Consider the following 17,391-nt stretch of genomic DNA (forward strand, 5'->3'; position numbering starts at 1 on the left):
GGGTTTGTAGGAATGGATCATGTGTCTTACCTAAGCCAATCATGGCAGGCATGTGACTTAAGCCTGATCAGTCAGAATGAATCTTAGGACATTTGCTAGGAATGCTGGGATGAAGGCACTTTTTTTTCTGAATTTCAACCTGAAAACATAGTCATTGAACTCCTGGCAGTTATCTTCTGACCATCAAAGGAAAGCTAGTTGAATAAGAAGTCAACACTGAAGGAACAGGGTGGAGAAAAACCATGCCCTGGTCACCTCAGTTGAGCTGGTAGCCCAAGCCTTCCGTGAAGGTGCTATGCCTTTACACTTTCAGTTATAGGAGTCAGTAAACACCTTGTTTCATCCAATTTGCTTTGGATTTTTCTCTTACATGTATGTGAAAATGTCCTGATACATCCTTCTCATCACTCATTCCATACCTTTATAATAAGAGCTCAAGTAACTCACTAAATCTTGAATTGTGAGTTAGGGAAGTAAGCCTGTAATACAGTTATGCCAGGTAGCAGATAATGCAATCTACTCACTGATTTTTTTTTTTCAGTACCAAATACAAGGACTAAGGTGGTAAACAAATATGTAGTCCACGCCATTGCAAATGGAGTTTGTTGTTAACTCGATGAGACTGACATTATGTGAACAGTCTTACTGTGAATGTATTCTTATCAATGGAAGTTAGGGTTCTAGAAAAAAGGAGGATGTGTTCATCTACAGTGATTGGCCCTTTGTCAGGGACTCCTGCTGAACCCTTGGCACCTCTAGAACTGAAAAATAAACAATTATGGGCAACTTGGAATCTGGCTGACTTAAAAAAATAAATACCATAAGTCAGTATTATTTTTTCATAAGGAGAGTTTATAAAGGTGCAGGACCACAATCACTTATTCAAAATCTTGGGGCCCACATGTGTTTTTAAATTGCAGAACTTTTTATATTTTAGAAAGTTTAATTTGGTAGACATCCCTCATTATCTGTGAGAAATTGGTTCCAGGACCACAGATGCTCAAGTTCCTTATATAAAATGGCATTGTAATTACATATACCTTACACACATCCTCCCATATACTTTAAATCATTACTTCTAATACCCATTATGATGCCTGTATATCACTTTATTCATGTGACAAATTCAAGGTTTCCTTTTTGGAACTTTGTGGAATTTTCTTCCCCGAGAGGTTTTCTATCCATGCTTGGTTGAATCCCTGGATGCAGAACCCCTGGATCCTGAGGGTGGACTGTACATACTGTGTATTTAATGTGACTTCTCTGCTGTGGTTTGGATGTGATTCGTCCCTGCCAAAACAATCAGTGAGGCAGTGTTGGGAGGTGGGGCCTGGTGGCAGGTGTTTGGTCGGGGAGGTGGATCCCTCCTGAGGAGACTAATGCTCTCCCCAGGGAGCACGTTCTCTCCCTTGTGGGAATGGATCAGTTCCCCGAGAGTGGGTGCTGTAAAGTGAGGGTCCTCTCCTGTGTGGTCCCCCTTCACACATGCCTGCTTGCCTTTCCCTTTCTCCATGTGCTAGTGCAGCTGAGGCCTTTACCGGCAGCCGAGCTGATGCTGGTGCCATGCTTTTGGTCTTTATAGCCACCAGAATTGTGGGCCAAATAAACTTCTTTTATTTATAAATTAACCCAGCCTCAAGTATTCTGTTAGAACAACATGAACAGGTAAGACAATCTTTTTTTTTAAGGAATGGACAGGTGGCTTTTTTTTTTTTCCCCTAATAATACAGATAATAATATCTTAACATTAGTTGAACTACTAAATAAATGCTAGGCTCTGTGTAAAGTACTTTTCTGTATTATCTTAACTTACCTGTTTAATAAATTGTATTCATTTATATACTTGAGAAAATTTAGAGAGGTTAAGTGACTGTATCAAGGTTCATTCAGCTAGGAGACAGGAGAATTGAGATTGTAACCTAGAGCTTTTGGCTCTGAGGTCTGTGCCCTTAACCGCTGTTCAGACTGTGGATTGTGCTGTGCTGCTCAGGGCCAGTGCGGAAGGCGCCATGTCTTGCCCACGGGGTTACTGTTCTTTTCAGCAGGGACTTTCTTCAGGACATGGTGAGAGAGGAAGGGAAGGGGGAAGAAGGGACTGTCTTGAAATCTTACTGTACAGGGAAAAAGAAAGAAAAATTTTAAAATGCACTTTTAACCCATCACATATCACAGCTACATGATGGGCTAAGAAAATTGAAACCTATCTCTGATGCCACATTTTCTAAAATAAAATTCTATCAGTGTTGTCTGTCAGAAACATGGGAAGGGTAATCGCAGCCCAGTGTCCACTCCCAGGTTCAGTCTGGGCACATCCGTGAGTATTTTCTGAAACTTGATTCCTGGGATTGGGATTCTAGGGGTAAGGATAACGGCACGTTATTTAGTCTTTTAAACTTTAATTATGAAGTTCTGGTCTGTAATCCTAGGACTATTCAATGAATTCATGAAATCTTTAGAATTATAATATTTTTTAAGTCTGCCCATTTGAGCAGAAAATATTTGTTATTTTCTTCATTTTTATTTCTTTAATTGGTATTGACATTTAACATTTTTGATGTATTTTTTTTTTTTACCTGTTTTCATTTTTCCTTCAGGATTTTAAAAGATTTTAAGTGGTCTTCACAAATCTATTATTCTTTTTGAAGAGAGATGTAGAAAATTAAAAGGAATGGACTCTGGAGTCAGATTGTTTATTGCATTGGCTAGAACTTCTAGAACATTGTGATTATAAGGAGCATCTTGTCTTGTTCAATAATTAATGCTTCTGATGTTCCATTAAATGCTTACATTTTTGGAATGTTTATAATATTTTGACATAGAGCATTTTTTTCTTTTTTAAGATGCACCTATGTCCTAGGAACGATTAAGCATTATGTCTGCCTTTGAGTGTACTTTATAAATGTGAAAGAGATCGGTTTGCTGGTTAAGACTTTTTAAAATCAGAAGTATATGTTGAATATTGTCAATTCAATTTTGACATCTGTATAGGCCAGATTTTAAAGTGTGTATAAAATGATCTTAAAAAGTGTTTAATTGTCACTGTGTTGCAGTTGCTACAAACTAAAAATAAAGTTACTTTTGTTAAACTGCACTGTAGTTAATCTCTGGTCGTCTACAAATATTTTGCTTCTATGATAGTTTCAAGAATAAAGTGCTGGCCGGGCGTGGTGGCTCACGCCTGTAATCCTAGCACTCTGGGAGGCCAAGGTGGGCGGATCGTTTGAGCTCAGGAGTTCGAGACCAGCCTGAGCAAGAGCGAGACCCCATCTCTACTAAAAATAGAAAGAAATTATATGGACAGCTAAAAATATATATAGAAAAAATTAGCCGGGCATAGTGGTGCATGCCTGTAGTCCCAGCTACTCGGGACGCTGAGGCAGGAGGATCCCTTGAGCTCAGGAGTTTGAGGTTGCTGTGAGCTAGGCTGATGCCATGGCACTCACTCTAGCCTGGGCAACAGAGTGAGACTCTGTCTCAAAAAAAAAAAAAAAAAAAAAAGAATATAGTGCTTATTTTATTTTTGTGCTTTTAAAAATATAGTTTTATAATATGTTGACTTATATTTAATTTATATATGTTTCATTAAAATATCTATGTGGTCCTAATATGTAGGAGCTCAGTGAATATTTGTTGAAAAAGTTAATTCTTGTAATTATCTGATTAGTGAGTTATCTTGATAGCTTATTTTTTCACTGGTGATAGGAAAAGAATATAGCAGTTTTAGAGATGGAAAAAACTCAGAAACTATTTATACAGTATTAACAGCTTTAGTTTCCTGGTTTTGTGGTCATATGGCTGACTTCTGATCCTGATTTCCCATTCTGACTTCATAGCATCTTGCTATGCGTACCAGTCTACTAGAAGCAATCTGTTGGGTTTAGGTATTGAGCCCCCACCCCCCACAGAGGCAAAAGGAATAATCTGTTCACTAAATGTGAGAGAATGTACACATTGTAGAAATTGAAATTTTTTAAAACCCAGAAATACAATGGGATATTTTTTCACACATCAGCCTTAATGGCTCTTGAGTTTCTCCCTTTCTAAATGTTAATATCTATAAAGAAGGAGTTTGGGAAACTTTCAGGGAATAGAATGATTGGTATTAGCTCTTCAGTTTTGGGAATTTAATCCAATGTGAAAATCTTCATCTATAGCTAGGAAAAATGTATATAAATATATATATTTTTAAGAGACAAGGTCTTGCTCTGTCATCCAGGCTGGAGTATAGTGATACAATATAACGCACTGTAACTTTGAACTCCTGGGTTCAAGCTATCCCCCAACCTCAGCCTTCCAAGTAGCTAGGACTACAGGCATGCACCACCATTCCCAACTAATTTTTAAATTTTTTTGTGGACATGAGGTCTCACTATTTAGCCCAGGCTGGTCTCGAAGCAGTCTTCCTGTCTTGGCTTCCCAAAGTGCTGGGATTATAGGCATCAGCCACTATGTCTGGCCTGTAGATAGAAAATATTTTAATGTCTAATACTAGTTTAAAGTTTAGGGAATGGAAACTGATACTAAATTTCCAGTTTTTTAGTTAATGGTCCAGTTTAGAAGTATCTGGAAATAATTGCCATCTAAGGGGATATGCTTATGTAAATAGAGTTGGTGACCTTAATTAATTAGCTGGCCATTGTTAGGGTGAGTGCTTTTCCTACACTAAAGCTCTGCCTGTCACTTCTACAAGCCTTTTTGGGGCAACACATGGTAGCTCACACCTGTAATCTTAGCACTTTGGGAGGTGGAGGCGGGAAGATTGCTTGAGCCCAGGAGTTTGAGAACAGCCTGGAGAACAGCAAGACCCTGTTTCTTTAAAAAAAAAAAAAATTAGCTGGGATCATGGTGCATGCCTATAGTCCCAGCTGAGCTAAGAGGATTGCTTGAACCCAGGAGTTTGAGACTGCAGTGAGCTATGATTGTGCCACTGTAGTCCAGCCTGGGCAACAGAGCAAGACCCTGTCTCTTAAAAAAAGAAAAGCCTTTATTTTTTTTTCCTTGTGAGACAGAATCTCACTCTGTTGCCCGGGCTAGAGTGCTGTGATGTCAGCCTCGCTCACAGCAACCTCAGACTCCTGGGCTCAAGCAATCCTTCTGCCTCAGCAGGGGGTCTCAAAATACATTTTGAGAAACAGCCCTGCGCGTCAAACTGCACAACAGTGGTGCCTGACACAGGGCGAGGGAAACCACTGCACACAGTGCAGGCCGCATCTAGCAGCGGGCTGCAGCCTAACATGCTATGTATCAGTGCAGTTATCCTTGTTAGGGAGATCAGTAGTTCTTCCCAGCGGCAGAAACTGCACTCCAAACCACTTTCTATGGCCCTAGGGTAGAGGACAACTGCAGCTGAAGTAAGAGGTTTGGAATTCCATTCTATACAGGAACTTAAAACTCAGTGGTTTATTATAGGTTTAAGAGAACCAGAATGACATGAGACCCTGGGTGTGGGGAGGAAAAATTAACACTGTGACTTGAAAAGATCATTCTCCCACCTTCCACTCCTAATTCACTTAAAAGATCAGCATTTCAGGTAAATATACTAAGTTGCATAAAATTAAAACCTATGTGACTAAGTCAGTCCCAGCTGAAAGGAATGGGCTCAGAAAGGCTTTTCTGGGCCGGGTGCTGTGGCTCACAGCTATAATCCTAGCACTCTGGGAGGCCAAGGCGGGTGGATCACTCGAGGTCGGAGTTCGAGACCAGCCTGAGCAAGAGCGAGACCCCCGTCTCTATTAAAAATAGAAATTATCTGGCCAACTAAAAATATATAGAAAAAAATTAGCCGGGCATGGTGGCACATGCCTGTAGTCCCAGCAACTCGGGAGGCTGAGGCAGAAGGATTGCTTGAGCCCAGGAGTCTGAGGTTGCTGTGAGTGAGGCTGACATCATCGCACTCTAGCCCGGTTCATACTCATCTGATGTATCATTTCTTAAATATGTCTCTTGTAGGGACCATATTGCTTTATGATTTTTTAACCCACCATAAAATCTTTGGCCTAATTTCTTTTTAAATTGGCAAGTTCAACTCGTTTACATTATTGTAATTCTTTTTTTTTTTTTTGAGACAGGGTCCTGCTCTGTCTCCCAGGCTAGAGTGCCGTGGCATCATCATAGCTCACAGCAACCTCCAACTCCTGGGCTCAAGTGGTCCTCCTGCCGCAGGCTCTGGAGTAGCTGGGACTATAGATTCATGCCACCATGCCCAGCTAATTTTTCTATGTTTTGTAGAGATGGGGTCTCGTTCTAGCTCAAGCTGGTCGTGAACTCCTGGCCTGAAATGATCCTTCTGCATCGGCCCCTGTTGTAATTACTCTAATTGGGCTTGCTTTTGGTCTTTTCCCCCTTTCCTGCCTTTCATTGGATAGGTTGTATTTTTTTCTATTATTGTTCTTATGCTGGTTGTCCTTTAGACCCATTCCTGTTTATTTCTGCATATTGGTTACACTTAAAGTAGCTTTTTCTTCCCCCACATATGACAAATACTCTAGCGCACTCTTATGTTCTCTGGGTGTGTGTCCTGACTCCCCGTCCCCAATGAATGTATTGCTAGTATTTTAGGTCAGAGTTTTGTTTGATATGAAGGCATTTGACTACTTTTACTTTGTCTCTCTCTTTTTCTTTTTCTTTTCAATATTCCTCCAAGATTGTGCTTAGTGGGCTTTATATGACATTCTGAGGCTTTGTGTTCTTGGGAATATTTTTGCCTAATATATTGGAATGATATTTTGTCTAGATGGAAAATTCTAAATGTAAAGTTCTTTTAATTCAAGACTTAAAATAGAGGTAACAATCCTTTACCTGGAATTCCAAAATCAAAAAAAGATCTGAAAACCAAAAGACTTCTTGTAACTCATTTGGCAACAAAACCCAACAAGCTGACGTGAGGCTGTTTATGGCTCATTTGGCAGAAGAACCCAACCTGAATTGTCATGAGGGTATTTATGGCTTTTGTTCAGCTCATTTAATGTATTTACAGATTTTGCTTCAAAATATTAATGAGTTCAATTATGGGTTAGTGCCTTAGACACTGCTCTGGATGTTACATAATATATGATATATACCATATTACTTTTGTAACATCTGAAAAATTTTTGTCTTAGTTTGTTTTGTTTGTCTGTAACAGAATACCACAGACTGGGTAGTTTATAATGAATCAGAAGTTATTGGCTCACAGTTCTGGAGGATAGGAAGTCCAAGAGCGAGAGGCTGGTATCTCGCTGGGCAGAAAAAGCGAGGCAGTGGGGGAACTCGCCCCTTTATAATGAACCCCTCCTGATGGACGCACTCTCAGTGCAGGGCCAGCATGAATCCGTCCGTGAGGGCTGATCCTTAGTCCCAATACTGTTGCATTGGATATTGAGTTTCCAACACATGGTTTTTGGAGGATACATTCAAGCTATAGCAATTTTAAATTCTGAAAAAACCCTTGCCTCAAAAAGTATGGATTGTGAATTTGGGTTACTCCATCTTGTATCCAGTGTTACGTACTGCGATATATATTAATCTTATTCTTTTGCTTTGGCGTTGGTCTATTCTTTTCTTTCAGTGTTTTCGAATTTTTTCTGTGGTGAACTTAAATTTTCCAGGAACAGTTTCCTCTGTTATTTGGCTCTTTGAGCCCTTATAATATTGACTTCTTTTATCTTTAATTCTGGGAAAGTTACCCTCATTATTTCTTGAAATGCTTTATTTCTTCCTTCCTTCTGAAACTCCGATTATCTGGATATTGTCTCTTTTTCATGCTCAATATTTCTACTTGATTCTTTTTCATTGTTTCTTGTTTTCATTTCCTAGTGCTTACATCTCTCATTGACTTCTTAGGGCTGTATTCTTGGATCCTCCATTCCAATAATTCTACTTCAGATGGCATAAAGTGTTTAGAGTGTTGTCTTTCTTTTACAGTAGTTTTATGCCCCAGATGTATCTGTTTGTCTATGTCCCTTGGGGGGGGCATTAGTTACTTACTCTAATGTGCATTGGAATTTGTGTCAGTCCAGGTGAGTTTAAGGAGAGGAAGGGCCTGAGTCTCAGGTCAGCCAGCCGCCTGGCACCGCTGATGTGCTGTTGAGTCTCCTCTGGGCTGATGCTGCATCAGGCAACTTCTGATGAGGGTTTGCTTCGTACACTCTCAGAATGAGTAATATCAGGAAGAGGCAGTGTCCTTAGATCGTAACTCCCTCTCGGCTCCGTACCCCTGGCCCTTGCTGCGGGAGCCCGAGTGGGGGCACGAAGGGTGAGCGCTGAGTGGCTCTACCTGTTTCCACAGCTTCCCCCACAGGGCTTCTGTGTTGTCTGGAGTTTATCTTGCTGCCAAAGACATCTAGGCTGTTGCTGCTAATTTCTGTGGTGAAGGGACAATCGAGGAGGGGCAAGGGCAGAATTCAAAAAAGCTTTTAGCTAATCTGTCTTTTAACTCCGACCTCTGCTGCCCTTTGCTTCTGGTCACCAGTTTCCTCTCTGATAAGTTCAGTACAGCTTCTGGTATCTCCAGCAGTTTCTGTTTGTTTTTGTTGCTGCTGCTATTACTGTTCCTGGAATCTGGATTTACTTCCATGTTTTTTCCTTCCCAGGGTTGATTCTGTTGGGACCAGAAGCCCATGACAGTTTGCAATCTTGATAGGAATTGGATGACCTCATTTGGGCCAATAAGGATAGTTACACAAAGATTTCCTCAAAAACATGAAAATCTTTAGTTAAAAAGTGTATACAGACTAAATGAAAATAATCATGTACAGGCTCCTGTTATCTATTGCCATGTAACAAACTATCTTAGAACTTAGTGGTTTTAACGAGCAATTGTTTTATTAATAATTTACCTCTCATTTTTGAAGGTCAGGAATTTGAGCAGGTACTGGTACTTCTTCTTTTATTTATTTATTTATTTATTTATTTATTTTTGAGACAGAGTCTCACTCTGTTGCCCGGGCTAGAGTGCCGTGGCATCAACCTAGCTTACAGCAACCTCAGACTCCTGGGCTTAAGCAATCCTGCTGCCTCACCTCCCGAGTATACGAGACTGCAGGCATGCGCCACCATGCCCGGCTAATTTTTCTATTTTTTTCTAGAGACAGGGTTCCACTCATGCTCGGGCTGGTCTTGAACTTCTGAGTGCAAGCAATCCTCTTGCCTTAGCCTTCCAAAGTGCTAGGTTTATACGCATGAGCCACAGCGCCCAGTCTCATATTCTTTTAGTAAAGTTGTAAAATTTTATTATGTAAGTTTGCATATTTCTTGTTAGATTTGGTCTAGGTATTTTATGGATTTTTTTTTCTATTTGAAGTCCTATTGTTATATTTTCCTAACTGATTAATATATAGGAACCTAATAATTTTTATATGCTAATTTTTAATCCAAACACCATACTGAACTCTTGAATTAGTTTTTTAAATTTTATTTTTGTTATTATCATTTTCTTTTTTGTGATGGGATTTTGCTATGTTGCCCAGGCTGGTCTTCAAACACCTGGATGCAGGTGATCCTCTGTCCTCAGCCTCCCTAGTAGCTGGGACTACAGGCATGCACTGCTGGGCCTGGTTTTCAGTTAGTTTGATAGTTGAAATGCTTATTGTCTTCCAAATATATCCACATAGTGGCATTTTTTAGTTGTTTCCTGATATTTAAACTGTTTATCCTTTTGGAACTTAACTGAATTAACTAAGACCTCTAGTATAATGTTGAATAGTGCTAGTGTTGGCTGAATATCCCTGCTTATCCTGACTTCTTATAATCGACCATGTTATCAAAGATTACATTTTCAACAGCGTTTTAAAAGATTGTGGAACACTTGAGTCCTATTGCCATATTAAGTATGCCTTGTAATTTTTTGTTGAACATGATGATATACTGGGTAAAAGGCGCCATGGTAAATATGCATTTGTTGTGAGGTTTTATGTTTATCTGGTTGGGGTTTAGGCCGTTTTACTATTTACTATTTACTAGCTTTAGGTGTTGGAGGATAAAGTTTCCTCTTGTGCCCTTATGCTTGTCCTCTCTTGTCTTTGAGTTTGAGACTAATAAGACACTTGTTTCTTTTGTCATCCCATTATGTGGGAGCCCTGTAGGTGTGTGACAAGGTGTAGGGGGAGGGGAGACATTAGATAGTGCTGTGGTTAGTTCTCAGGTTGTCAGTGAGTCTGTGCCCCTGACTGTGACCTACACAAAAGTGCTTCTCAGTTTTGTTTCTACCCCCAAGTGAGACAAAAAGGCTGGAGCAGACTGGAATGGGATATTTATTTCCCCTCCCCCAACTAGGTTAGTTTTTGGTAAAACCCGGTTGGTTAGGCTCCGGTGAAAATTCCTCTCGAGGGCCAGCCTTACTAGGAGAACAGAACGCTCTGGTGTGTTGCACCATGGCTGCCTTCCCCTCCCTTTGCTGAGGCACAGGAGACTTTCTCTGACCTTCACTGTGGGAACCTGGTAGGACAGTTCCTGGAGGTGAAACCCACAGACGTGTGGGGGCCTGCCTAAGACCAGGCACCCCTGGCGTCCTTAACTCTTAAACTTGTCTACGCTGAGCCTCCAGCTAGTCATAAATTACAGTTTAGATTTTCCTGCCCTGGTACTGGGTCCTGCAGAGTTTCTGCTTGTGGGTTTCTGTTCTGGCTGAGTTGTGGTTCTCTGTGTCTGCCTGCCTGTCTCTCTCGTTTGGGGAGCAGCAGTTTTCTGTGTACCCTCATTTCTCCAGTGGATCTGAGATGTTGGGTTTTCCATTTGTTCAGCTGTTTTCTTGTTCTGTGGATGGGAATGATGACTTCTAAGCTCCTTACAGATCGGAAACCAGAAGTCAGATTGCCATATTTTTTCAAGATTGATTGATTGCTTGCCAGTATTCACATTATAATAAAGTGACTTTATTCAGGCATGTTATAAAGGTATACTTATCAATAGCTAAAGTAGAAAGGCACAGATTAGAAATTTAAGTAACAGGAACATGAAGCCTTAGAGTTGCAAGAATGAAACATCAGAAATACATTTTCTTTTTTTTTTTTTTTGAGACAGAGTCTCACTTTGTTGCCCAGGCTAGAGTGAGTGCCGTGGCATCAGCCTAGCTCACAGCAACCTCAAACTCCTTGGCTTAAGTGATCCTACTGCCTCAGCTCCCCGAGTAGCTGGGACTACAGGCACACGCCACCATGCCCGGCTAATTCTTTCTATATATATTTTAGTTGGGCAGATAATTTCTTTCTATTTTTAGTAGAGATGGGGTCTCGCTCTTGCTCAGGCTGGTCTCGAACTCCTGACCTTGAGCAGTCCACCTGCCTCGGCCTCCCAGAGTGCTAGGGTTACAGGCGTGAGCCACCACGCCCGGCCCAGAAATACATTTTCTGCTGAGGATTTGCAACTTGTTTTTTTTTTTTGCATACAATATTTAACATGTCAGCATTGTGTTGTTTAATAAATACATGTTTATGTGAAATATTCCACAGAAACTCCATGGTCATCTGATTTCTTAACCTTTTGGCCTGCAGGGCCTGTGGTCATCATAGTGAGATAATACCTTGCTTGTTGGCATCAGGAAACAGATTTAAAGAAAGCATTAATAATTTTATGTCTCTTTACATTCTGCAAAAATATCCTTAATGTTCTACTGGACTGTAGCAAGACTTCCTTATCTGAAAGCTGCTTGGTCATCTCTGAAATTATCTTTTCTAAAGTATTTATTGAAATAAAGTGCTGCGTGCCAGTTCTCCCACTTGTTCTTTTATCACCCCTGCTCTTGCACATTCCATGTGTGAAAAAGGAACAACCCAATATTGGGAAGAAAATAGAATGCATTTTTCTCAGTAGTAGCATAAGAATCATTTTTCTCTTCCTACTCCTTCATTTTAATACAGTAAAATACAGAGTATAATAAGGTCCCAATGTTTTGAGCCGTGGTAATCTGAAACTTTTTAACTGACTGTAAGTGCTGGAGTTGCTGTTGCTAGATACAGCAAAGGTTATGGATTTTAAATTGGGTGGTCGCTGCCTTGCAATTTAGTTTAAAACAAAAGGGAAAGATCTGTTAGCTGTTTACAGAACTGTAGTGGATTCTTTACCCACTTACTGTTGTGCATCACAGTGCTGGTGAACTTCTAAGGTGAGCTTAAAAACAATGAACACTGATTTACAGGGGAAAAAAAACGCCACTTTTCTGTTTATATTATCTGCCTTCCCATCTAATGTTTCCCCACATGGCACTGATATTTTGTGATACTGCTTGTCTCTGAAATGTATCATTTTAGACATATATGCAGTTACCGTACATTTGTACAATTAGTAACACTCTGGTATTTCTATAATGAGCCAGGTACTGATGAAATAATAATAAAACAGACATCATTTCTCCCCTCGTGGCTCTCACTCTAGTGGAGAAGATATTTACTGTACAAATGTGTATGTGATATCAGGGGTTGATAACTGCTCTGTGGAAAAAGAAGATAGAGAATGACAAAAGCAATCCATGTAACCAAAACGTCTGTACCCCTGTAGTATTCTGAAATGAAATAAAAACAAGGAAGATAGAGAATGTGGGAGAAATGGAGATGTTAATTTAAATAGGGTGTTCAGGGAAGGCATCAGTGAGGTGAAACACAGGCAAGGGTTTAAGGGCGTCAGCCACAAAGCTCCGGAGGGCAGAGCATGTTCATCAGGGATTAGGAAGTGCCAAGCTGTGTGTGGGAGAGGAATACTGAAGAAGGCAGAGTGGCTGCGAGCCACAGGGCCAGGGGTGGGAGTGAGGCCAGAGAGGTGACCAAAGGCAGTTCATGTTTGGCCTTCCAGGTCATGGAACGTCTTTGGTTTTTATTCTTTTTATCATTGAATGGTTTTGACTAAAAATGAAGTGGAAGGACATGCACTTTTTCTAGTGGTTGGCTCACCATGCGTCCGACTGAGAACCAGCACTGACTGGCCACGCTGTCCCCTCTGGCCACACGAGCCACCTTGCTCCTTCCGCGCACTCCCCCGGGGACCCCTCAGCTGTCTGGAATGGAGTGTAGAGCACGTTCTGCAATAAGGTTGTTTATTCCTGGTGGTGGCTTTTCTTTCTGCCATTTATTGTTCTGCTGTACAGTTTTAACCTATAATAATGGGGTGTGCAAATGTGTGCTGGTGACGGTGGAGGACCTGCCCTGGTGAAGCAAAGGGAGAGCACTGTGCTTACTGTGTGGACAGTTTGAGTTTTCTTCAGGGGAAGTGACTGAGGAAACGGAGGGGGAAAGATCAGTAGAGAGCTAGGGGTTGCTGTAAGACCATTAGACATTCTGGAAACATCAGAGCCATTAGTGCAGCCCGAGGGGATTAACCAACAATTCTATGACAGGTGGCCAGAGAAACTCTAACTGGGGAGTTCCCTGATTTCAGGGATTTGTGTGAAGCAGAGGAGCAACTGGTCAGGTGCGCTGTGTCTCCATATCGCTGTGCTGAAGGCGCCCCGGACGGCGCAGGCTCGCTCAGCACCTCCACTTTCGGGAACCACGTTCCACACCCTAAGTGAGGCGTGAGTGTAATAGAAATGTCTTTTTTTCTTTTTCTGAAAACACAAATGTGCATGTTCTTGATTTGTTTAATTTCACACAAAACCACATTCTATAACCAGTCATCTCAAAACAAATAAATGAGTTCACTTAATAAAAATAGAAAATTATCAGTTGAGAAATGAAAAAGAACCATACTTTCTAGAAAGGCATCTTAGAGGACCGATTGAAATGTTTTACCTGTACTGTTAAACCTAGAAGTTCCAAAGGCCATTTAATATACTGGAACTGTCTCTGCTGCCTTAGGAGTGGCCACCGTGTTTTGTTGCAGACAGTCACTTTTGGGTGGAGTAGATGGTATTCCTTGTGGATTACACCTCTGCAGCTCCTTTAACATAACTGTGAAGAAAGTTCAAGTTTGGCCATATGTACTTGAAAACAAACTAGAAAGTCTCTTGGCAAAACAGTGGAGCAGACAGGTTTTGGTGTGCCCACCCTGTTGTTTGTGTCCTTAACCAGCTCGGAGCTGTCCGTTGGTGATCTAATGTCCACAGCATTCAGTGTGAGTTCAATATGGGGAAGGGGGTAAGAAGTTAGTAGAAAGCCTTTTATTTTTTGAAATCATAATGTCTTTGTAGGTTTGTAAGTGTCAGGGGAAATTTTGCTTTAATGCTTTTCTTAAATTGATCTTTATTCAGTTCAGATTGGAGTTTTTAAAGTACATACCTCAAAATGAAGCAAGTCTTTTTTTTGTTTGTTTTGTGACAATCTCACTCTGCTGCCTGGGCTAGAGTGCCGTGGCGTCAGCCTAGCTCACAGCAACCTCCAACTCTTGGACTCACGGGATCCTCCTGCCTCAGTCTCCCGGGTAGCTGGGACTACAGACATGGGCCACCATGCCCGGCTAATTTTTTCTATTTTTAGTTGTTTGGCTAATTTATTTCTATTTTTAGTAGAGATGGGGTCTCACTCTTGCTCAGGCTGGTGTCAAACTCCTGAGCTCAAGCAGTCCTCCCGACTGGGCCTCCCAGAGTGCTAGGATTACAGGAGTGAGCCACTGCACCCGGCCAAAGCGAGTCATTTCTTAGCAAACATGAGGTTGTTGCAATTTTTAGTTACTTAAAATGTGACATCAGATAAAGTAATCAATAATATTTAAAAGAAAAGATTTAATTCCTTTTGAAACTTTTATACAAAAAAAATAAAACTTATGTAATGATGCACACCAATAAACAGGTATAAGACACCACCCAACACAGATGTCCTAGTGGTGGACAGTTTAGTTTCTAGTTTTTAGTTTTTTCTGTTACAAACTATGCTGTAAATTCTTGTACCTATATCTTAGTACCCCCCTGACTTTTAGTATCCTTGTTTCTCTAACATATATCTAGAAGTAGAATTCTCAGTTGTGAGGTGTGGGCATGACCAATTGTACAAGATAGGGCCACATTATTTTCCAAAGTGATAATTGCTCCCACGTCACTGTGTGTAAGTTCCACTTTCACACCTTCATCAATGCTTGATTTTTTCCGACATTTAAATTTTTGCTAATCTGATGGGTAAAATGGGATTTCATGGACTTGTTCTTTTCTGATTGCTAAGAGGTTAGGCATTTCTTTATGTGCTTAATTGCTTGGTATGGTTTCTTCTGTGAAAGACATGCTTGTTCGTGTCTTTTGCACATTTTTCTGTTTTTTCATAAGCCTCCCTTTATGTTCTGAAAACAAATTCTTTGTTGGTTATATGTGTTAAAACATACTTAACTAACATCTTCTTGGTATGTGTTTTTGTGTTTAAGAATGTTTTCTTACACTCGGTAATAAAGATTTCATCCAGATTTACTTGTAAAAGTTGAAAAATGTTGCCTTTTACATAGAAGCCTGGAATTGATTTTTGAAAAAGGGATTTAATTGCATTTATTTTCTATATGGAGAACCCTCTGTTTCACAACTACTTACTGAGTAGTCTTTCCTTTCACCACTGGTGTGCAGTATAGAATAGTGTATCCGGCTCCCATACATGATGTGTTCGATTATAGACTGTATTAGCCCACTGGTTCATCATCGTGCCAACTCCACAGTGTCTTCTGCAGTTTGCTTTATAGTGTCCTGATAGCTGGGAAGGCAGGTCCCTTTCTTTTTGTTCTTCTTTTGTAATGTTTTGTCCATTCTTAAAATTTATATGGCCACTCTGTATAAATATTTATACAGAATATAAAATTTATATTTATATATTATATTTACACGGAATGGCCATGTAAATTTTCAAATTAGTTTGTTAAGTTTTCCAAAAGCCCTGTTGGACTTTGGATTAGACTTGCACTAAATCTATAGATATGAGTATTCCTATTTATGAAGCTAGTGTATGTCTTCATTGTTTAGTTATTTCCATAAAGGCTTTTAAAAAACTTTGTGCTAATGAAAACTTTTAAACATATTCAAAAGTAGACAGTAGTATAATGAGCCCCACGTATCCATCTCTCAGCTTCAACAATTTCAATTCTTATCTTTACTTTATTCTATCCACTCTCTTCCTTTCCTCTATTATTTTGAAGGCAAATCTGAGGCATATCAGTTTATCCATAATTATTTCAATATGTATCCCTAAGAAAGACTTAACCACAATACCATTATGATGTAAAAAATTGATAATTTAAAAGGGTTTATTTACACATAAATGTACATATGATAATTATGAAGCAAATGTATGGTGAAGCAAATATTACTCAAGGTAAGAAATAGGACATTGTCAGCACCCCAGAAGCCTCCTGTGTCCTTTCCAATTACATACGTTCCTGTTCCAACATCTGGTGGAATTGCTACCCTGATTTTTATGGTAATTACTTCCTTCCATGATTTTTACCATCTATATATATATCCCTAAAGAATACAGTTTAGCTTGCCTATTTTGACTTTAAATGGAGTCATAACTGGAGGTGATCCTTCGTGTTTTCTTCTTTAATTGAATATTATATTTATTTATAAGATTGATCCATATTCATGTAGGCAGCTTAATTTCATGTTCATTTTTCTTTATTGTCTTGTTGTATGGCTGTACCATAATAGATTTATGCATTATAGTTTTTTTATAATCTGGGTTGATACCCGATGCGACCATTAAGAACATTGCTCTTTTATGCATTTGTGTGTGTGTAGCCTGGTGAACATGTGCATGAATTTCCCTAGGGCTGTGCCCCCCACGACCAGGTGGCAGAATAACTACGCCCCGCCACCCAGTCTGTGGGAAAAATTGTCTTCCCTTAAACTTGGGAACTGGGGGGCTGCATGGCAGGAGATGAGTGACTTCATCATCTGTGTTTACAGCCATTCCTCATGGCTCCCCACACCCCCCCCGAAAAATTATCTTCCATGAACCGGGTCTCTGGTGCTAAAAAGGGTTGGGGACCCCCTACTTTAGGGTATATACCTAGGAGTGAAATTATTGGCTCTAAAGTCTAAAGAGTTCACCTTGACCATGCAAGAGCAAATTGTTTCAAAGTTGATGTTATTCTTTTACATTCTCACCAGCAGTTTGAGTGTTCCATTATTTCGTATCTTCAGACTTTAAAATCTTTAGCAATTGGGAAAGAATGTAGTAGCGGTTCTTTAAGTTTAGCCTTGTATTGTCTTACATTTTAATATGAGAGTGAACAGGCTGGTCTCAAGGTAGTCAGTTATCTCGATTGATAGTTCACCGTCAGTTATAGACTGAACACCTTGTTCTGCTCTTTCCCCTCTTCTCACTACTGCACTTGTCTTTAAAAAAAAAAAGAAAAAGAAAAGAAAACCCAAAAGAGACAGTGAACAGTAAGCCTGACTTTTTTGACTAATACCTTGTGAACCTCAAGGTTATACACATAAATTAGAGATTTCTTAAACTAAAATTCTCCAGTTGAAGTCTTCCACACTTTTGTTCAAATTCCATTTATATTATA

The 17,391-nt window shown here is 40.0% G+C and overlaps 2 long non-coding RNA genes and 1 pseudogene across 2 annotated transcripts in view; 1 reads left to right on the plus strand and 2 right to left on the minus strand.

Moving 5' to 3' along the window:
- Positions 1–8,705, plus strand: part of LOC138376253 (uncharacterized) — a 28,016-nt gene extending 19,311 nt beyond the window's left edge. The window contains exon 4 of the long non-coding RNA XR_011231655.1: positions 8,571–8,705. This is a non-coding gene — a long non-coding RNA (uncharacterized lncRNA). The remainder of the gene's footprint in view (positions 1–8,570) is intronic.
- LOC138376170 (programmed cell death protein 1-like) overlaps positions 1–17,391 on the minus strand; it is a 221,197-nt pseudogene that overhangs the window by 91,004 nt on the left and 112,802 nt on the right.
- LOC138376254 (uncharacterized) overlaps positions 16,846–17,391 on the minus strand; it is a 79,973-nt gene continuing 79,427 nt past the window's right edge. Inside the window, exon 4 of the long non-coding RNA XR_011231656.1 lies at positions 16,846–17,212. This is a non-coding gene — a long non-coding RNA (uncharacterized lncRNA). The remainder of the gene's footprint in view (positions 17,213–17,391) is intronic.

This window comes from Eulemur rufifrons, chromosome 28 (genome assembly GCF_041146395.1).
Source record: "Eulemur rufifrons isolate Redbay chromosome 28, OSU_ERuf_1, whole genome shotgun sequence".
Lineage (NCBI taxonomy): Eukaryota > Metazoa > Chordata > Mammalia > Primates > Lemuridae > Eulemur > Eulemur rufifrons.